General features: G+C 36.4%; 1 protein-coding gene across 3 annotated transcripts in view; it reads right to left on the reverse strand.

Moving 5' to 3' along the window:
* Window positions 1–9,861, reverse strand: part of ZMAT3 (zinc finger matrin-type 3) — a 47,277-nt gene extending 37,416 nt beyond the window's left edge. Inside the window, exons 1-4 of one of the 3 annotated variants that reach the window (XM_019752110.3) lie at window positions 8,598–9,861; window positions 7,290–7,385; window positions 5,585–5,684; window positions 4,018–4,088 (exon numbers count right to left, since the gene is read on the reverse strand). The gene's annotated coding sequence lies outside the window, so the exon portion shown is untranslated. Of the gene's footprint in view, window positions 1–4,017; window positions 4,089–5,584; window positions 5,685–7,289; window positions 8,285–8,597 lie in introns of those variants that run through there. The other 2 variants (XM_019752081.3, XM_088794110.1) reach the window with 2 other exon arrangements.
* Between the last annotated feature and the right edge of the window lie 528 nt (window positions 9,862–10,389).

Genomic DNA, 10,389 nt, shown 5'->3' on the forward strand with positions numbered 1-10,389 from the left:
GACACATGGTAGCGTCTCAGTATTGATTTGCCTCTCCTTGGAAACTTAGAATATTGCTATAAACCCTGTAGTTATTCAATATGTGTATTCTTGGTGGCAATAACAGAAAAACAACTAAAACTGATTTGGGCAGAAGGCATGGAAGGATCCTACAGATTGCCTAATACCCCATCTATGGCAAAGGCAGCTGGGCTCTTAGAAGCAAAGACTCAGATGTTACCCAGAATCTCTTTTTCTCTTTAGGATCTCTTTCTCTCCTAGGGCAAATAGACTTTACTCTGTTTCACTGCAGCCTTGTTTCTCACAAGTAGGGAGACTTGGATACCAATAGTTCTTAAGCCTGACAGCTTACAATTTCCACCATCAAAGAAGACTGCATCTCAGGCTCTATCTTTCTGTTCCAAATTTTAAAACCCTTGAGACAGAATTTACTTGGACAAGAATGGGTCAAATGTCCACTCTTAGATTCATCATCTCTGGTCAGAGAGGTAGGGGCTCAGAGAAGGGGGTGTTGTTGTGAAGTACTAATTACTCCCTGGGTCAACTGGTGACAACTACAGTGAAAGTCATTTAAGTGTCAAAGGGAAGAACTGGACTAGAAATCAGGAAACCTAGATAGTTGTCATGATTGTAACAATCATTTCCTAAATGACTGTGGATAAATCGCTTAATAGCTTTGGGCATCATCTTTCTTATTTACAATACAAGCACACTGGATTAGATGATATCTGAGGTTATATCCAAATACAAAATTTTATGAGCTTATAAATATATGACAAAAATATAAACTATTTTCAAGTTTAAATGTTAGCTTTAAAAATACCTATCAAATGGCACCATCTTCTATTAGTATTTTCCAAGCTATTGAAGAATATGCCATTCCTGGGTTAGTATTCTTGAACGTCAGTCAGCATGTTGCACTTAAAAGGAGAGTGTACTTGAAGTTGATGGAAATGCTTGTGATTTATTATAACCTCTCCATGGCCTTGACTGTCAAATTAATTTTTCTTTTTGAACAAGGCAATGCCACTCTCCCTTTGTTTAATGAAACAGGGACTTGGAAAACAACCGCCACAGGTAATAAAAATATATCCATGGTTGAAGTTTCAGCTGGAAAGCTATGAATAGAAAAAGGCCTGCTGACTCGCTTCCAAGAAGGTTGCTGTTACTTTAGGGGAATCTGTCACCTTATTCATATATATTTATTCATTTGACAAATATTAATTGAAGTCAGCTATGTTTCAGACACTGTTCTTAGTGCTGGGGATAGAGCACAGGACAAGACAAACAATATCCCTGAGTGCTGGGTACTTACATGCTCATTAAGAAGATAAATAATAAATGCCTAATAAAGACATGGATAAAATACAATAATTCTGGCATGCCCAATCTTTAAGCCTTTTAATCCTTTCATCCACCATCCGCCATGGTAATTTAAGCATTTCAACTTCGTTTATCATGGCCATTGCCTTCCTCAAGCTTCTAAATGTCACCATAGCAATGAGTTTGCACCATCATCTGAGGTCCTTGTCAGGATGTTAAATCTCATATCCCAAGAGAGTGACCTCTTCCTTATCAAGTCTTAAATTTTAGCCCCTTTGATCAAGAACCTTCCCTGGCTCCTGTCAGTACATGCTGATGAATTTTGCAGCTCCATTGGGGTATGGTATCTTTCTTCCCATGTGAAGTCCAGCAGTTCCTTGATGAGTTATATACTTTGGCTTAGTCAGGAGAGGAAGCAGATCTTGAGGTCCCCTCTGTTGTCTTGCAAAGGAGAGGCCTCTGTGGTGTTTTCCTCCATGGGGAATAGGAGATGGAAGTGCCAGCTCTTAACAGAGAGGACCATCTCTGCAGGCTCGGAGGGTCAGAGGAGTCTAGGGACTCAAAATCTTTGGGGTTATCCACACAAATGTCCTCATCCCATGTGTCAGGGACCCAAGTTTCCCAATCACAGCCCTGACCTTGGCAGAGCAGTCCTGCCTTAGTTGAGCAGTCAATTGCCTTTGAAGCTTAGTGACTCAAACTATTAAATCCTGAGTATGGTTTTCAGCCATTTCTATTCTCATAATGCAGGAAATAAAGGCCCTTTATAGTTCTCAAAGAGGCCCTGTGACCTTTACACCTGTTTGTCAAGTGTTTGTTAAATACCTACAAGATTTCATTATCCCTCTGTACCTTAGGACCTCAATGCAACTTGATATCAGCCATCCAATTTCACGTCCTTGCATGCATTGTCTGCCCACCACCACCATAGAACTTTTCAAAAGCTTGAATTATTATACCAACGAAGGTGTTTTCCTCCTCTGGGGAAAGCATTAGCAACTGAGCTGCCATCTTGTGATAGAAGCTGCCTTTGCCTCACCTTCCACCTGGGATGGGGCTGTCATTGCCAACCAAATGGTGAATGACCCAGTCCCCCAGTCTTCATTGCGGGTGCCTTACTGCCATCACTTCAGCTCCTTAAGCAGACACTAACGTAATAGTAGGAGTACAAGAGGGTCACTGGAGGGTGAAGTCTATGAAAGTCAAAGAAAATGAACCGATTGGGCAGGAAATCAAGTGGGCAGGAAAAGCCTTCAAATAACAATGCAGATCTGACAGTCTTGGCCAACCCAATAGGGAGCTCCAGAATAAAAACATTAGAACTCTTGCATCCTACTTTATATTGGTTTGAATATACAAAAATGTTTTAAATTAGTTATTGCCAGGGAAAAATGAGTAAAATCATGTCTGGTGATAAATGGACAAAATGCTATAGGAGTGGACACATCAATTTTGCAAAATTGGATTTAGATGAGCTCCTACCAACATGTTTTAAATTTCTTGTCAATTTCCTGTATTCTACTGAACTAACAATATTTTGGAGACCCCAGAATCCCATAAACAGGTGTATAGAGTGGCCAAGAGGTTTGTTTGTATGTTTGTTTTTACTACATTACAAGCTATGAAGAGAAATCGTCAAGAGGAAACAGTCAGAATGTAGCTACAAAAAAGAAAAAATAGAGTGCAACCAGAAATTTGAGGCTGGTGTCAGACATTCTGTGAGAACAAATCACTAGTGAAATAAGAAAGACTGATAGTTGCCCTAATCCAGGGTCAGTATATTTCACAATTTGGAGATTACTTGTCAAAAGACATTTTCAATAAAAAGGGGAGATTTTACCAATAATGTTATACTTTTTATCACATGTCAATTTAAAAATCAAATGATTTATGATCCTTGAGATTTTTCTTCACATACCTTCAAAATTCATTTTTCATTGAAGCAGTGCTATTGTTTTCAGTGAAAACATTCACAGTTTATCATTTTTACCACCCTGTTAAACATACTAATTAAAGAGGTAAAATTTTTCAGATAAAATGTTCTCAGTAAAGAATGCAATATGAGTGAACAAATTGAGGAGATAAGCACCCCCGTAGCTTTCTATATGATAGATTTCATCCCATTTATTAATTTTTTCAGTTGCTATTCTATTCACTAAAAACACACATCTCGTTGAAAATATTTTTGTTTGCACTTCGCAAATAAACATGACCACAAATATTCTCAATGTAAACAATAGTAAACAAAAATCAATGAAAAGCTAGATCAATATTTGTCTTCAACATAATATGTTATATTTGTTTGGGTACATATTTTGACCATATGAAAAGTGTCCTTCAATGTATAGTTCAAAAAGGTCAAGTGTTTCAGCTTAGATACCAATTTTTGAAGCAATGGCCAAACCTACAGTACCAAATCTTCACCAAATTTTCTTGTATTTAGTAGCTTCATTGTCCACAGAATTCTAAAACTGATTTTAAAAGCAGTCTTAATTATTTCATCTTTTTAAAATTTTTTATTTTTCTTCATAATTTGTGTGGTTGGTACTTAAAAGCCACTGAAAGATGGCTGGTTTTATGTAGTTACTCTGAGTTTATCCTCATAAGTCATACTAAAGTTCAAGCTATTTTGCACCTCCATAATAATGACTCATGCATGGAAAAGCATCCATGGCAGAAGTACACACTGCTCACCAAATGCACATGTGCTCCTCCACGTTTCCTTATATACTTGCAGTTAGATTAGCCCACAGGACTAGCTTTGGCTGGAAAAGAAAATAATGTATGTCATTTCTAACTCAAAGCATTTAAGAGCCAGTATGTGATCTTCCAATCTGCATGCCATGTTTTGAAATGACAGTCACAATATAAAAGCAGACTAGATCCCTGAGTCCTTGCTTGGAACAGAGCTGCCCTGGAGAGTCACTGGACCCACAATCGACTGGTCAAGTGAGACCAGTTGTACTCTTTGTATGTTAAGAGTAGCCATTATAGTGTTAAGACGCTAAAATGTCAATGTTAATTTGCTAGCACACATAACCTAGCATTGGAGTACATTCTGTATTTTTGATCAACTGCTGCTTCTTACTGCTCTCACTATGATGATTGAAGCAATGCTTTTTTTATTTTCCTGTCAATGAGGGAGTCTTCAGAGACAAAGCCGTTTGTTCACCTTTGACCGTTTCAGTTACTGGTGTCTTCTTTATTTAAGTATGAGTAGTTTACATATTTGTAGTTTTTAAGCTTATCCATTAAAATTCTCATTTGCCACCACCAATGTGTGGCCCTGATTTAAAATACAATTTTAAATGTATAATATTACATTTTTGGAAGATAAAGAGAAGCATTACAGTAATTTTTAAAGCAGAGTTTCAGGTATATTTGTATTACAAAGAGACTCACTTCCATGGGAAGTAAAACTAACTGAAGTTTCATATTTATACACAAAAGATTTGATTTTGGAAATGTTAGGAAGTTGAGCTGATTTGTGAGAAAATTATTTTCTATAATCAAAATCATAAATACATAAACAAATAAAATACACGCAGGGGGTTATGAAGATGCCACCTCATGTTCCAAAATACTAAAATGTGTGAGCCCCCGCAGGCTGGGAAATCACACAGTCCGGTCCTAGGCACTGCTGTGGAGGCAGGGCCAAGAGCTGGATGACAGGGAGGAAGTGGGCTCAGAGCATAATGCACACAACTGGGAGGGGGGAGGGCAAGCAAACCAGATTTCCTCAATGATACAAAAGTCCAAATTTCCCAGTAATTCCTGCTATATAAAGATACTAAAACATATAAAAATTGAACAAATGTGAAACATAAAATTGGAAAAAAACAAACGTAAAAACATGAAACAAAATAATTACTGATTTTTCTTGTGGATTTATGTAACAAAATGTTTTAATAAAAAATATTCACAACTTTCCTCCTATATCTTCATGTAAATTTATTGCTTCAGAAAGATGGGATATGTTCGTTCTTTGGTTTTAAGTATCCCCAGCACATTGATATGTATATCCCAGGGACAAAATTACCCCAATTTGAGAAGCATCAATCCAATTTCCCTAAAGATTATTGTCTATCATGCTAGTACATCTGAACACTTTGAATTTTGACTGTGTAATTTCTCATATCACTGCTTTCACTTAGTGATATCTTTTTTTTATGTCAACAGTTTACATTAAGGGGTATCTCAGTTAGTTCAGGTTGCTGTAACAGAATAGACTGTGTGGCTTAAACAGAAATTTATTTCTTACAATTCTGGAGGCTGGGAAATCCAAGATTAAGGTGCCAGCAGATTCAATGTCTGGTAAGGTCCCTCTTCCTGGTTGGCAGGTGGCCATCTTCTTTCTGTATCTTCACATGGCAGAGAGAGAGAAAGAGAGAGAGGAAGCTCTTTGGTCTTTTCTTATAAAAACACCACTTCCTAATATCATCACATTGCAGGGGTAGGGGGTAGGACTTCAACATACAAATCTTGGGAGAACATAACCTTTCAATTCACAACAAAGGGTAACACAAAAAACATCCGAATATAACTCATACTAGAGCTCTTTTAGGTATATTGTTGAAAGCATCTTCCACAATTTCATATGTCACCTTTATGCAATTCCATGAAATAAATTTCTTTCATATCTCAGTCTGGGGGGAGTCTTTCTTTTTCTCATGAAACTGCTTTGTTTTTTAAATTAATAGCACTGAATCTTTTAGTTTGATCATTGTGGAGCCATCCAACAAGATGGCCCCCAATGATTTCCATCTCCTTTTATTCACATTCTTGTAAAGTTACATCCCACAGTGTAATAGGGTTGGTCTGCATGACCAACAAAATAGAAATGATGGTATGTCATTTCCAAGACTAGATCATAAAAGGCAATGCGGTTTCCTGTGTTGCCTTCTCTCATAAATCACTCACTCTGCGAAATCCAGCTGCCATCTATAAGAACATCCAGGAAACCCTGTGGAAAGGTATGGTGAGGAATTAATGCCTTCTGCCTACAGCCAGTGAGAAACCAAGGCCATCAGCCTCAGCCAACAGCCATGTGATGAGTTATCTAGGAAGTGAATCCTGCAGCTCCACCTAACATCTGAACATCAGCTCATGAAGGACCCTGGGCCAGAACCATCCAGCTATACCACTCCTGGGTTCCTGACCCTCAGAGATAATTTTGAGTTAATCTGTTATACAGTAATAGATGGCTTTATCAATCTGCTTCCCTCTATGTTTTTGTTGTTAGGAATTGTCGATTCAAAATGAGGCTCACCTCTAAAATTTATATAAGACTCAGCATGTGTTCTTGTGTTCTAACATTATTTCCTCATTTTAATTTTTCTCTTATTTCAATTTCCTCTTCTATTTATTTAATATTATAATATATGCTATAATCCATCTCAAATAGTTTTTTATGACAAAACGAAGAAATGTAACCAGAGAAAAATAACAGGATATAAGCAAAGCAATAAACATTGTATCTTCCTTCAACATGGAAGAAACAGAGTTATTATCTGAGGCTTTCTTAATAGAACATAAGTTCTAGGAAGGAAAATAAAAACATTCAACAAAATTGTAAGTTACTTGAAAGACAGATTTTACTTTTATCCAAAGTAGTGATTCCAAATCACCAGTCCATAAAAGATATTTTCACCAGTCTGCTAATCTTGATGTATCTTCTTTTAGAATATGAAAATAATATTGCATTATGGTTTTAATGTTTCTAATCACACAGTTTCCCCATTTCCCCCAGAATGTATGTGTTTTTCTTTGATTTTGTCTTATTAAATGTTCCCTAGGCATGAAACCGCTAAGTGCAGGAACCAATGTTCCTAGGGAAGTATAAAGGATGGTAAGGGAGGTGGCAGGGCAATGCACAAATCTCAAGGCAGGGGAATGCTTGAGGGGGAAAAACACATATATTTTCAACATACTCTTTGTTTGTATAACAGTAACTACAGAAGAGAAACCTGGTCAACTTGCATCTCCCGTCCTTCCCTCCCCGACCTGGTTGAGTTTCATTGTTCCAAAGCGGCAGACAGGTTTGTCCCTTTGGTCCTTGGACCCTGTGGAGATAATACAAGAGATTATCCAATCTTTTTGCTCACTTAACATTATGTATAGTCTGAAGAGTATCTCTAGATAACATATGTACTATGTTTTAAGTGTATAGAACTGCAAAGCATAATTAATCAAATTCCATTAATAATGGTCTAAATTCATGTCAGCTTTTTATATATTGTCATCTTCTAATTACTAGATACAAAAACATAATTACTATGAGATGGGAATCTTATCATTTTTTTTAATGTTTTCTAAAAGAGGCCCTTGAAATAGTGGGGAACCACTGGTGCTAAATATAAGGTTTTGGATAGATTACAGGGACTGAAAGAAGAAAATAGAAAGATTGAAGTGCTTGAATCTTCTTTCCCATCATACAAGTGTCTGAGAAAGGTTCTTAACAGTGATAGGCTCTCAATCTGACACAGAACTCTTCTTCTTTTCTTTATAAGGGTAAGTGGTTCATTGCTGCTACTCCAACTAAAATAAAATTAGCTCACTCTTAAAGGTGAAAGTCTTCCTTTATTCCGAAGATTGTTTTCATTAAGTCTAATATTCTATTTATGAGACCCTAAGACCAATTTTCATAAATCACTCTAGAAAATCAGTAATTACTTCATAAAAAGAGCTCCAATTTCCACAAGTCGTGCAAGGAGATGGTTATATTCTGCAACTTATCAGTGAGGAGTCAGGATGTTCCACTTCTCCTGAGGTTTTCTAAATATTTAAATATGCCTCCAGTACTTACTTGACTTACTTCCAATGCATTTTATCTCACCCGAACTTTAGAGTCCTTCCTGATAAACTGTATATTGTGAATTTACATCTGTCTCAGTACAGGATATTGTATCCTTTCAGTCACAGAAACTCATGTGCAGACTTAATAGAACCAGTTTATTTTAAACTGTGAGAGCCTGAGGAACATGTCTGAAACTATTCTGCTACCTTTTAGTAGCTGAACCTCAAAGAAGAGTGCAACTAGTTAACCTTCCTTATTTCTCCAGCAACTCTTCCACTACTATTGATTTCCCTCCCTCTTTAGAAATTGTTTTCTAATCAAGGTTTGCATGCCCCGCCAATCTGGAAAATAAAGCTCGGCAAACTAAACAGCAAGACAAATCACTGCATCTTAAAAAAATCTAAACTTAGTGCTTGAATTTATAAAAGAGGAAAGTGAGGCTCAGAGTGGCTTATGTGTCTTGTCTAATGTCACGTACCACTTACAACAGGGTCCAGAATTAGAATTCAGGTTCTCTGGCACCAGCTTAGAGTTTTTTTTCTATGTGGGAATTCATGGTGTTAATGGTACACCTGGCTGAGAAGTGGGGAAAGAAGCAATATGAAATATTCTCATAAAGCATTCAATCCTAATGTGGTACCTCTCAGAGGAAACTCTGAGAGGCCCAAAGCCTGGAAGGGCAGGAAGTCCTCCTTCCGGAGTCTCTTCCATCACAGCAAGTGCTGGCTTCAAAAACAACTTCGGCTTACATTTGCCTTGGAAGTCTACTTAGTGATGATGTCATGGCAGACCTGCCCAGCCAGCATTTCCTTCAGGGCCACAAGTTTTCTAAATGTGAAATAAAAACCAAAACAGTATTTTCCTTTATACAGAATGCAAAAAAGAAAAGGGAGCGGTGGAGGGAGAAAGAGAGAATGACATTGTGATAGGTATATGACAATTACAGCCAGTGAATACATTAAATGGTATTTTCTGACTTTAATTCACTTAAGGTTTTTTTTTAAATTATCAAGAAATAGTAATGATCTAACTCATTTTTAAACAACAGAAATCATCATCAGGAACACATTAATGAACTCGAAGCAGATGGAGTACAGAAACCCAGGAGCCAGCAACACAGGACAGAGGGTGTTCCAAATTGTACCTTTCACTGTGCCACCTTAGAATGTTCCTCATTGTTTAAATTTTATTAGTTTTCTTTTCTGTACTCATCATCCCTTGGATTTTATATCAGGTTCTTTCACTGACTTAGCTTTAAGAAACACAATCTAATCTGGAAAACCATCATTACACACCATTAAATAGCACCATCCTTATGATACTTTCCCACTTTTTATTAAAATTTTAATTATGGCTTAAATTTTTAAATGAATTATGAAAGGCAGTACTCCTCAAAAACCAAGAGTATCATGAATTAAAAAGAACATTACAAAGAAGATGTATGTAAGGCCAACAAGTACATGACAAGATGCTCAACGTCACTAGTCATTGGGGAAATGCAAATCAAAACCGCAATGAGCTATCACCTCACACCTGTTAGAATAGCTATCGTCAAATGATTAAGAGATAACAGTTGTTAGTGTGGATGTGGAGAAAAAGGAAACTTTGCGCACTGTTGGTAGGGCACTGTTGGTAGTATGGAGCATCCTGAAAACATTAAAAATAGAACCATATGATCCGGTAGTATGATCCTCCCACGTCTTAGAAAATATCTGCACCTCCATATTCATAGCAGCATTATTTGCAATAGCCAAGACATGAAGCAATCTAAGTGTCCATAGATGAATAAATGGATAAAGATTTTATATATATACATATATATATATATATATATATATATATATATATATATATATATATATATCAGGGGTGCCAAAAAATGTGTACATATGACTTGTATTCATCTTTTGTTATCAGTATATATTATTACAATTTTAATAGTTTTTTTCCTTTCTTAAAATGTGTATACATTTTTGTCACGTTCTGTGTGTGTGATACATATATATACATTTACTACTACTACTACTACTATTATTATTATTATTATTATTATTCAACCATAAAATGAGGAAATCCCATCATTTGTGATAACATGGATAGACCTTAAAGGCATTAAGCTAAATAAAATAAGTTAGATAAAGACAAATACTGTATGATCTCACTTATATGTGGAAGCTAAAAACAAAACAAAATTAACTCTTAGAAAAAGAGATCAGACTTGTGGTTACCTAAAGTGGAAAGTGGGGGGAAGAGGAAATAGAGAAAAGTGG

The sequence above is a fragment of the Rhinolophus sinicus genome, chromosome 17 (assembly GCF_057876585.1).
Source record: "Rhinolophus sinicus isolate RSI-liver-muscle chromosome 17, RSI-T2T, whole genome shotgun sequence".
NCBI lineage: Eukaryota > Metazoa > Chordata > Mammalia > Chiroptera > Rhinolophidae > Rhinolophus > Rhinolophus sinicus.